This window comes from Colobus angolensis, unplaced genomic scaffold (assembly GCF_000951035.1).
Source record: "Colobus angolensis palliatus isolate OR3802 unplaced genomic scaffold, Cang.pa_1.0 Scaffold22, whole genome shotgun sequence".
NCBI lineage: Eukaryota > Metazoa > Chordata > Mammalia > Primates > Cercopithecidae > Colobus > Colobus angolensis.
The window spans coordinates 2,238,375-2,248,666 of NW_012115377.1; the positions used below are offsets into that span (position 1 = coordinate 2,238,375).

At 54.3% G+C, this 10,292-nt stretch overlaps 1 protein-coding gene across 1 annotated transcript in view; it reads left to right on the forward strand.

Annotated features, from left to right (window-relative positions):
• The window catches only part of KDM4B (lysine (K)-specific demethylase 4B), a 154,491-nt gene that overhangs the window by 8,926 nt on the left and 135,273 nt on the right, over positions 1–10,292 (forward strand). The window contains exon 2 of the mRNA XM_011943480.1: positions 7,131–7,213. The gene's annotated coding sequence lies outside the window, so the exon portion shown is untranslated. The remainder of the gene's footprint in view (positions 1–7,130; positions 7,214–10,292) is intronic.

Here is a 10,292-nt window from a genome sequence, read left to right on the forward strand (position 1 = left end):
GGCGTGATCTCAGCTCACTGCAGCCTCTGCCTCCCGGATTCAAGCAATTCTCCTGCCTCAGCCTCCCGAGTAGCTGGGACTATAGGTGGGTGCCACCGCACTCAGCTAATTTTTGTACTTTTAGTAGAGATGAGGTTTTGCCATGTTGGTGAGGCTGGTCTCAAACTCCTGACCTCAAGTGATCTGCTCACCTTGGCCTCCCAGAGTGGGATTCCAGGTGTGAGCCACCGTGCCCAGCCTATTCCCTGCCTCCTTTACTGAGCCATGCTACCTTCCTCATTTGGATTTTGGTATCAGTAAGGATATGAAGGTTTTGGTGACATATTTGTAAATAAGAGGCTGTTTCTCTAGGATGCAGAGGTTGATGACAAATGTCAGCTTTTCAGTTCTTTCACTCAAGAAAGATGTGCAGCTTGAATTCAGCAGGTTTGGTCTTCAGCGGGGCCTGAAAGTGGGTGGGATGTGGTAGTGCCCCTTGGTTTTCTGATCATCTTGGCTCTTTTATGGCCTGACTTTCCTCTTCCAGTGACAACCTGCTATGCTGTGAGCTTCAGAGGACAGAGGTCCAGGTGGTTGTTTGGTTTCGTTTTTTAAACTTTTTATTTTGAAATAATTTTAGACTCACTGAACTGTTGCAAAGATAGCACAGAGCGTTCCTGTGTACCTTTCACTCAGCTCCTAATGTGAGCATCTTACGTAATCACAGAATGCTCAGAAATTAGCCAATTCCATAGTACCATGCAATTTACTCAACTGTAGATTCTTTTTTTTTTTTTTTTTTTTGAGTTAGAGCCTTGCTCTGTCACCCAGGCTGGAGTGTAGTGGTGCAATCTTGGCTCACTGCAACCACTGCCTCCCAGGTTCAAGCGATCCTCCTGCCTCAGCCACCCGAGTAGCTGAGATTGCAGGTGCCCGCCACCATGCCCAGCTAACTTCTGTATTTTTAGTAGACACGGGGTTTCACCATGTTGGCCAGGCTGGTCTCGAACTCTGACCTCAGGTGCTCTGCCTGCCTTGGCCTCCCAGAGTGCTGGGATTACCGATGTGAGCCACTGCACCTGACCTCAACTATAGATTCTATTAGAATCCCACTAGTTGTCCCACCAACGTCCCTTTCCTGGTCCAGGACCTCATCCAGGACCCCACTCACCATTTAGTCTCACAGGCACCTCCAGGCGTGCCAAGGCCTCCATCTTGCCTTGACTTTCATGACCTTGGCACTTCCAAGGAGCACCAGGCAGATGTTTTGTAGAAGGAGCTTCCCTTGGCTTTCAGGCGTTTTCTCGTGGTCAGCCTGGGGCTCTGGCCGTTTTAGAAGCAGACTGCAGGGCTGACGTTGTTGCTTCCCTGTGCAGCGCAGCAGGAGGTGCGTGTGGCCGATGCAGCTGATGTGGCTCAGCCGGTGATGTCGACTGTGGTCGACAGTGGCCGCCTGGCTGAGGCATCGGCCCAGTTCCTCCACTGCAGAGTTACTCCTTTTCCCTTCGGGACTTTGAGCCTATGAACATGTCCTGTTCCTTCAACTTTTGCCCGCCAATTTTTGCACCTCTGCGTGGCTCTTCCCTGCAGGAATTATTCCTGGGGTGTTGGAATGGTGATTTTATGATACGTGTATTCCTTTGAGACTTACGAAGGCAAATTCTTCTGTGGAGGAGAGCTGTCCCTCTTCCCCTGTTTATCAATTGCGTTTTATTTATTTATATATTTTTGAGATAGAGTCTCACTCTTTTGCCCCGGCTGGAGTGCAGTGGCATGATCTTGGCTCACTGCAAGCTCTGCCTCCTGGGTTCAAGCAATTTTCCTGCCTCAGCCTCCCAAGTAGCTGGGATTACAGGTGCCCGCCACCACACTTGGCTAATTTTTGTATTTTTAGTAGAGACAGGGTTTCACCATGTTGCACAGGCTGGTTTCAAACTCCTGACCGCAAGTGACCCACCTGCCTTGGCCACCCAAAGTGCTGGGATTACAAACGTGAGCCACTACGCCCTTGATTGCATTTTAAATGTTCTCTCCGGAAAGCCATCTGTGTGTTTGTTTTATCCTGTGGGTTGTAACGTGATCCTGTCATTCATCTTGGTGCTCAGGTAGGTGGTCCTCATTTTGGCCATCGGGAGCCCCTCGCGTGTCCTTTCTGCCTGCTCCCGTCCTGTCAAGCCTTCCCTTCGTCTCTGGTCCTGCAGGGCGATCTGAGCTCATCTTGTATATTGTGCCCCAGCCCTGGAATTGACCACCTGTCCTGCAAGGCGCCCTGGTTCCTCATAGTGGAGAATGAGATTTACAAACCGCGGCCTGGGTGCTGGCCGTGCTTGATGCTGTTGGGGCATCATTGCTTCTAGGTTTTCTCTGCCGACAGGGCTTGGAAGTAGGAATGCTAACCCATGTGTATATGTGCATCTGTATCTCTCTCACGGTGTCTTTTCCAAAGCTCCTGAGTTCATACTCATAGGGTGCTAGAGCGTTCATGTCGTGGGCCTGTCTGAGGCTTTGGGTGGCCACTCCCAACCTGTAAGGGGTATGCAGAGCCCCTGGAGAAAGGAGGACCTTCCTGTGGGGCTAAAGACTTGGGTGGGAGGCAGGAAATGACATGTCCCTTTTGAAGGCCACTTGGGACTTGTGGCTGTGGGAGAGGCAGGCAGTGCCGGGCACTGGGCCATCCTGGGTCAGGTAACCTTGCCAGGCGGGCAGGTGAGAGGATGGATCCCTTCCTTCTGGTTCAGAGACTGCTGTTTTTGGACCCGTGCCCAGCCCCAGGACAAGAGGTGGGCAGTGTGGTCTGGTGCAGGCCCAGCCTTCTGAACCCACCTGAGGGTCAGCCCTGGAGGCTCTGGTGACTGGCAGCCTCGTGGCCAAGAGCACCTCCTTTTGGGGGGTTCTTGGGGGACCAAGTTCTGTGGTCCCCAGGCCTCTGTGCTGTGGTGCCGCTGTCTCCTCCCTGATTCCCGCCTGTGGTCTCTTCTTTCGCCCCACCCATGGGTCTTGGCGGAGGGACTCCCTCAGCACCTGTGCCTTCAGAATCAGCAGTGTGGGGCAGCGGCTGTTACGTTATCAGCAGTTCATGCCTTTTGGGGGCATTGGTGTCCAATGCCTTGGGCTGTCACTGCAGGCTTCTGTCATGCTGCGGTGGGCTCCCCTTGCCAGTTCTCTTCCTAGTGCCCAGATCTGCCCACAAGCCGCAGCAAGGTCGACGGGCTGGGCCCGTGGCAGGACACGGTCAAACCTAAACCACCTGGGTCTTCCCCTCCTGGCAATTAATAGAACTTATTTTTTGGAGCAGTTTGAGATTTACAGAGAATTTGGGCAAGTGGGAGTGAGAGTTCCCGTCTCTCCCTGCCACCCCCTGCCCGTTTTCCTCATGGGAACATCCTGCCTATCGTGGTACATTTGTCTCTTGATTAACACTTTGTTAATTTTGTTATTGACACTTCACACTTCATTCAGATTGCCTCTGCTTTTCCCTAATGGACTTTTTTTTCTGTCCCAGGCCCCCCCTCCCAACCCCCCAACTGGGATCTCTCGTGGCCTGTAGCCGTCCCAGGATCCCTCGTGGCCTGTGGCCGTCCCAGGATCCCTCGTGGCCTGTGGCTGTCTCCTCAGGCGCGTCTGGGCTGGGACCGCTCCCCACACGTTCCCTTTGTTTTGTGCCTGGGCAGTGTTGAGGGGAGTTGGCCAGGCAGATGGTAGGGCGTCCCTCGATCGGGGCGTGTCTGGCGTTTTGCTCAGGCTCGCGTTGGGTGGAGGCTGTTGGAAGGACCTCAGAGGTAAGGGCTCTTCTCGTCACATTCTGGCGATTGTTAGGACGTGGGCCATCAGCAGGACTGGGTTAGAGCCGTGTGGCTGTTGCTGCTGCCCTGACGGCCTGGCCGCAGGGGTTCATCATCCTCTCCCCAGGGCGCTGTCCCCCGACTTGCCATTTGTGCACTGATGGAAGGAAGTCACTGCACAGCCCATGCGTAAGGAATGGGGAGCTGCCTGTCCTCCCTCCTGGGGGTGCAGTGGAGGTGGGCTAGCCTGGCCTGTCATCCATGCGGATGGGGGCCAGGGTGGACACAGGTCTAGGCTCGGGCTGTGTCTTGAGAACTGGGCCCAGCCTCAGCCCCAGAGCTCCAGCCTCCCAGCTTGGAGTAGGCGCTTTTGGGGCCCCGGAGAGGTAGGGCAGAAGGACCTGTGGTCTTGGCAGCACCGGGCTGAGGTCTGTCCAGCTGAGAGCCTCAGGGTCTGGTGGACTCCCTGCCTTCTTGACCAAGTGCTGAGAGTGGGGGTGGCATGTTGCGCAGCGGGGGAGAGAGCTGTGCAAAGGGACAGTTATGTGTGGAGGGGAGACCCAGGATCCCGTGGGGACCTGGTGGTAGCCAGGAGCAGCAGGTCACAGGGGAGAGGCCTGGGTGGCCCCTAGGAGTGGACAGGCGCTTGCCTCCCCTGAAGTCAGGGAGATGTCCTTTGCTGCTGTGACAAATGGCCACAGACACAGTGGCTGAAAGCAGCACGTGGTCATTCTCTCCCATGCCCGGAGGAGGAAAGTCTGACATGGGCCTCCGTGGGCTAAAATCATGGTGTGGGCAGGGCTGTTCCTTCTTGAGGCTCCCGGAGAGAGTCCATTCCTTTCCTTTCCCAGTGTCTAGAGGCGTCCGCATTCCTTGGCTTGGGGCCCTTCCTCCCGCTTCACAGCCACAGCGCAGCCTCTTCCAGGCCCTGACTCTCACCCTCTGGCCTCTTCCCACGAGGAGGCTGTGAGGACATTCGGCCCCCGGATCATCCCATCTCAAGGTGCCTTAGTCAGTCCCATCCGCAAAGCCCCCGTTGCTGTGGAAGGGGAAATAATCCCAGGGTCCGGGGGTTGGGACAGGGACATCTCTGGGACCATTATTCTGCTGCCCACAGCTGCGTGGAGGGATTCCTGAGTGCTCAGGTCCTCTTCAGCTGGTGACAGTGTCAGGGGTCGGCCTGGGCAGGCGGGAGAGGTCGTGAAGCCCTTTGCAGGGCACTTGGCTGCTCATCTGGCGCGGGGAAGAGGCACAGCCCGCGGCCGGGTGCTCTAGGGCCTGCTGTTCCCTTCCTACCCAGGGCAAGGCCTGTGGGAAGATACGGAAGTCGGGTGAATGAGCCGTGCCCAGTGATTTTAAAAAGCAGATTAAAATAACACAGCAAATGTCAGAGCTCATTGCGTGCTGTAGGGCGTTTGTGAAACTTGCATTGTTTGTTTATTTTTTTGAGACAGGGCCTCGCTCAGTCGCCCAGGCTGCAGCCTTGAATCCTGGGCTCCGGCGATCCTCCTGAGGAGCTGCGGCCACACCTGCTACCACACCTGGCTCAGTTTTAAAGTTTTTGTAGAGACAGAGTCTCACTATGTTGGTCAGGCTGTTGAGACTCCTGGCCTCAAGTGATCCTTCCTCATCGTCCTCCCAAAGTGCTGGCATTACAGGTGTGAGCCACCGCACCACTTGGTGTTGTGTAAAAGTCCTGGTGAGTCGTAAAAAGTATACAACTTCAGGAGGCCGAGGCAGGTGGATCACAAGGTTAGGAGTTCGAGACTAGCCTGGCCAGCATGTTGAAACCCCGTCTCTACTAAAAATACAAAAAACTGGCCAGGCGTGATGGCACACGCCTGTAGTCCCAGCTACTTGGAAGGCTGAGGCAGGAGAATTGCTTGAACCCAGGAGGCAGAGGTTGCAGTGAGCCGAGATCGCGCCACTGCTCTCCAGCCTGGATGACAGAGCAAGACTCCGTATCAAAAAAAAAAACAAGAAAAGGTACAACAAAACCAGGGCCCCAGGGAGCGAGCTTCTCTGCCCTGGAGGTTGGGCCCACCGAGGGGACCTTAGAGTTGCTTCTGAAGTGAGAGTTGGCATTAGCTGAGCAGAAGGAAGCAGAGGGCAGCCTGAGTTGAGAGCCAGCACTGGTGGAGCTCTGAGACGAGGGCTCGCAGGCCTGGGCACCCACTGAGCCCCAGGTGTGCCAAGTCCAGTGGGAGCTGCAGGTCAGATTGTGAAAGTCCTTTTTTTTTTTTTCCTAGATGTAGTCTTGCTTTGTCACCCAGGCTGGAGTGCAATGGCCTGATCTCAGCTCACTGCAACCTCTGCCTTCCAGGTTCAAGCGATTCTCAAGCCTTAGCGCCCCGAGTGGATCTCGGCTCATTGCAACCTCTACCTCCCAGGTTCAAGCGATTCTCAAGCCTTAGCGCCCGGAGTAGATCTCAGCTCATTGCAACCTCTGCTTCCCAGGTTCAAGTGATTCTCCTGCCTTAGCATCCCGAATAGCTGGGACTACAGGTGCACATCACACCCGGCTAGTTTTTGTATTTGTAGTAGAGACGGGGTTTCACCCTGTTGACCAGGCTGGTCTTGAACTCCTGACCTCAGCTAATCTGCCTGCCTCGGCCTCCCAAAGTGCAGGGATTACAGATGTCAGCCACCGCTCGCTGCCATGAAAGTCTTGATATTGGCCGGAGTGGTGGCTTATGCCTGTCACCCCAGTACTTTGGGAACCCAAGGCAGGAGAATCACTTGAGGCCAGGAGCTCGAGACCAGCCTGGACACGATAGTGAGACCCTGTCTCTTAAAAAATAAAATAAAATAAAAAAGTCTTGGTGTCACATCCAAAGTTTGGAGTTCTGTTCCGCATCCATCCTACAAGTGTCTGAGCGTCTGTGTCCAGGACTAAGTTCGACGCCTGGGCTGTGCCTTGGCTCTTGTGCGGTCGCAGCTCCTGCCTCCCTCTCTCCCTCTCTCCCTGTGCTCTGCCTCTTGGTGTTGGGGGGTGGGGGAAAAACTGGGTGCATTTTCTGCACTTTTCCCCTTGTAGGAAGCAAAACTGGAAAATCTCTCAGTAGTTGTCTGCATCTTAAGGCTTCCAGAAGTTTCTTTGGTTTCATTTGACTGTTCACGGATACTCTCGCTGCCTCAGCCCCTGGTTTTTAGGAGCTGAGGTTAAAATGGGCCCTCACTGGAAAACTTGACTGGGTAAAGTGCTTATAGTCACGGATTTTTGTGTTGTTAAAAATTGACAAGAATGTGGAAAATCTGAATAAAGGCAAGCGTCCTCGGGCTGCATGCAGCTGGTGGGAGTCGAATTTAGAATTAAAACTTGAGCGTGCAATCAGTTTAGTTAATCATGCTTTTATTTGCATGTTTTAGGAACCGTCACCGTTGCTGGAGGCACCTGACAAATCCTAGCCAATTTTTGGAGCATCTCCACCCAGGAACCTCGCCATCCAGAAGTAAGTAACATGGGCCCGGCCCCCAGGTGGCACCACAGGACCAGGGCCCGGAAGGCTGTGGCCTCTTCCTTGGGTGGCCTGCCAGGGAGAAGATGGTGGCCTGCCTGGCTCTGAATTCCTGGGACGTCCAGGTGTGAGCTGTGCTTAGACGGAGCCTGCGGGCCATGGTAGGGAGGTTCTTCCGGAAGTTTCTGCATGAAGCCTGTCTGCTTTGGGCTTGCATCTCGCCCTTTGGCATCAAACCACCCGACCTTCACTTCTAGAAACTGCAAAAGCTGCGGCTCCTCCTGCCTTTCGAGTGATACTGGGGTTTCCCAGGACCCACTACCCTGTCTGCATCGGCCCTGGGGACACCTGGGCTCATGGAGCGTTCCCCCACACACTGTCAGAAGTCGGGAGCAGTTAGAGCAGGCGTCTCTAAAAATGGGAGACTCCTTTTTTTTTTTTTTTTTTTTGAGACGGAGTCTTGCTCTGGGGAGACTCCTTTCTAAATGCCTTTGAGATAGTTCCATGGCCTGGCTGCCCCGGGTTTAGTTCCTCTTCTTGTGCCTTTCTTACAAGCCAAGGACAGTGGGCTTAAAGAGGTGCCTCTGCTGGCAGCCCAGGGAGACCACTCAGGAGAAGAGAGAGAATGGCCTCATCCCTTCTGGCCATGTCCATAGGGCCCGGGTGACCCAGCGGAGAGTGTCAAGTGTGGGATGAGCAGTGCTGTGTCCTCCTGTCAGGGCAGAGATGGCAATGGCAGCGGTGGCTGGCAGAGCACTTGGGGAAGGGCTGCCTGGTGTGGCGTTGCCCTTGGATTCTGTGCCACTTCCCTGTGCAGAGGGAAGAAGGTGCCTGTCCAGGGCCCCTTGTAGCTAACGAGGGCGAGTGTGGCCTTGAGCTGGGGCCCTCGAGTCATTTGTGGGTGCCTTTTCTGTTCTGCCACGATTAGGACCTTGAGGAGGGTGGTAGAGCCTAGCCTCCCTTGGGAAGGCATAAAGTGTAAAGGAAGAGGCTCTGGGTACCTGGTTGGCAAACTATGGCCCTTGGACCCAATCTGGCCCCCCGTTTTTATAAATAAAGTTTTATTGGCACATGGCTGTGTCCATTTGTGCATTGTCTCTGGCTGCCTTCTCCTCACAGAAGAGAAGTGGGGAGCAGTTCCACTTGGGAGAAGTGAATAGCTGGAACAGAGGGCGTGAGCTGCGCATGTGAAGATATTTCCTAACTGGGCCTGTGCAGAAAACCATGCCCCCCTCCTCTTGTCCAGGTTAACTTACTGCTGGCTGGGGCAGGATGGACGAGTCTCTTAGTGACTTGGTTTGGAAATTGGCAGCTCTGTCTGTGCCTCCTAAAATCTTGCTTTTACCCTTCAAGTTTATGCTTTGTTACAAGATGGTCAATTTACTAAAACTCAACTGTCTTCTTTGTACCAAAATTAACATAGCACAAACCAAGTAAGCAATGTGCTCTGTCAGTTAGCTTTGTTTTTTTGAGACAGGGTCTCACTGTGTCACCCAGGCTGGAGTGCAGTTGGTGTGATCATAGCTCACTGCAGCCTCCACCTCTTGGGCTCGAGGGATCCTCCCACCTCAGCCTTTTGAGCAGCTGGGACTACAGGCATGCACACCACACCTGGCTAATTTTTTTATTTTTTGTAGAAACTATGTTGCCCAGGCTGGTCTCAAATTCCTGGCTTCAAGTGATCCTCCTACTTCGGCCTCCCACCGTGCTGGAGTCACAGGTGTGAGTCACCTTATCCTGCCTCAGTTCACCACATAGCCCTTGATAAACCCACTTGATATCTGAAGGTGCTGAGTGCAGCAATGAGGAGGTGCTAGAAAGTATTCAGGGAGAGCACGGGAGACAGGAGTGAGGGAGCCGGGCTCCTGCTTCTGAAGGCCTAGAGCTGAAGGAGAAGAGGAGCTCAGGGCAAAAACCATGTGGGCTTGCTGTGGTTTGGCAGGTCCCCAGATAGGCTGCCTTCACTTTGTAAAAGTTAACTTTTACTGAGATGAAATTAACACACATCGTATTCACTCTTTAAAGGATACAGTTTGGAAATGTTGGTGCTCTCGCAGGGCTGGGCAGCATCTCCGCTAATTCCGGAGCATCTCACTGTCCCAGAGGAAGCTCTGTCCCCCCTCAGCAGTGGCTCCCCATCCCGCCCCCACACCCCTAAACCAGCCATCCCCTTCTTGCCTCTGTGGACTGGCCTGGCCTGTCCTGGACATCTCTTAGAAACGGGATCACGCACTGTGTGGCCTTTTGTGCCTGGAGTCTCTCACTGAGTGCGACATCCTCAGAGTTCATCCACGCTATGGCCAGCGTCAGAGCCTCGCTCCTTTTCGCGGCCGAGTCGCGTTCTGCTGTGTGTGGCGCGCCGTGTGAGCTGCTCCCCTGCCGATGGGCGTTCATGTAGCCTCCTCTCTGGCTGCTGGGAGTCGTGCCGCTGTGGACGTTGGTGTGCAGGTGTGGTGTGGATATGCATTTCCATTTCCCTTGGGTCGACACCTGGGTGTGGAATCACAGGTCCTAGGGTACGTTCTGTTTCACCTTCTCAGGAATCGCCTGCCCGTCTCCACGGCGGCCGCAGCCTTCCACATTCCTATGAGCCGTGCCTGAGCGCTGCCTCTGGTTTTGGAAACGTCTCTTGGACGCCTGCTTTCTTCGTTCCCACCCTGGAGCCGTCGCTTGGTGCACCGGGGAAGCTGGGCCGCGGGCGGCAGGGAAGGAGGTCCCACGGCAGCTGCGAGTCAGCCTGCCTTCCTGCCTGCTTCCCGTGCCTCTGCTGTTGGCTTATTCAAGTATTGAATCATAATGGCTTTTTCCTCCTAAATAGAATGCTAGGTTACCTTGTTCAGGCCTTGTAATTTTTCCTGCCCTGTAAAAAAGCACACCTTGAACACCTCGCTTTCTGTCTCTGCGCAGATAGGTGTTGAATGGGGGCTGTTACAAAACACCCCTGTCTGGCTGGGTGCGGTGTCTCATGCCTGTAATCCCAGCACTTTGGGAGGCTGAGGCAGGCGGATCACCTGAGGTCAGGAGTTCAAGACCAGCCTGGCCAACATGGTGAAACCTCATCTCTACTAAAAAT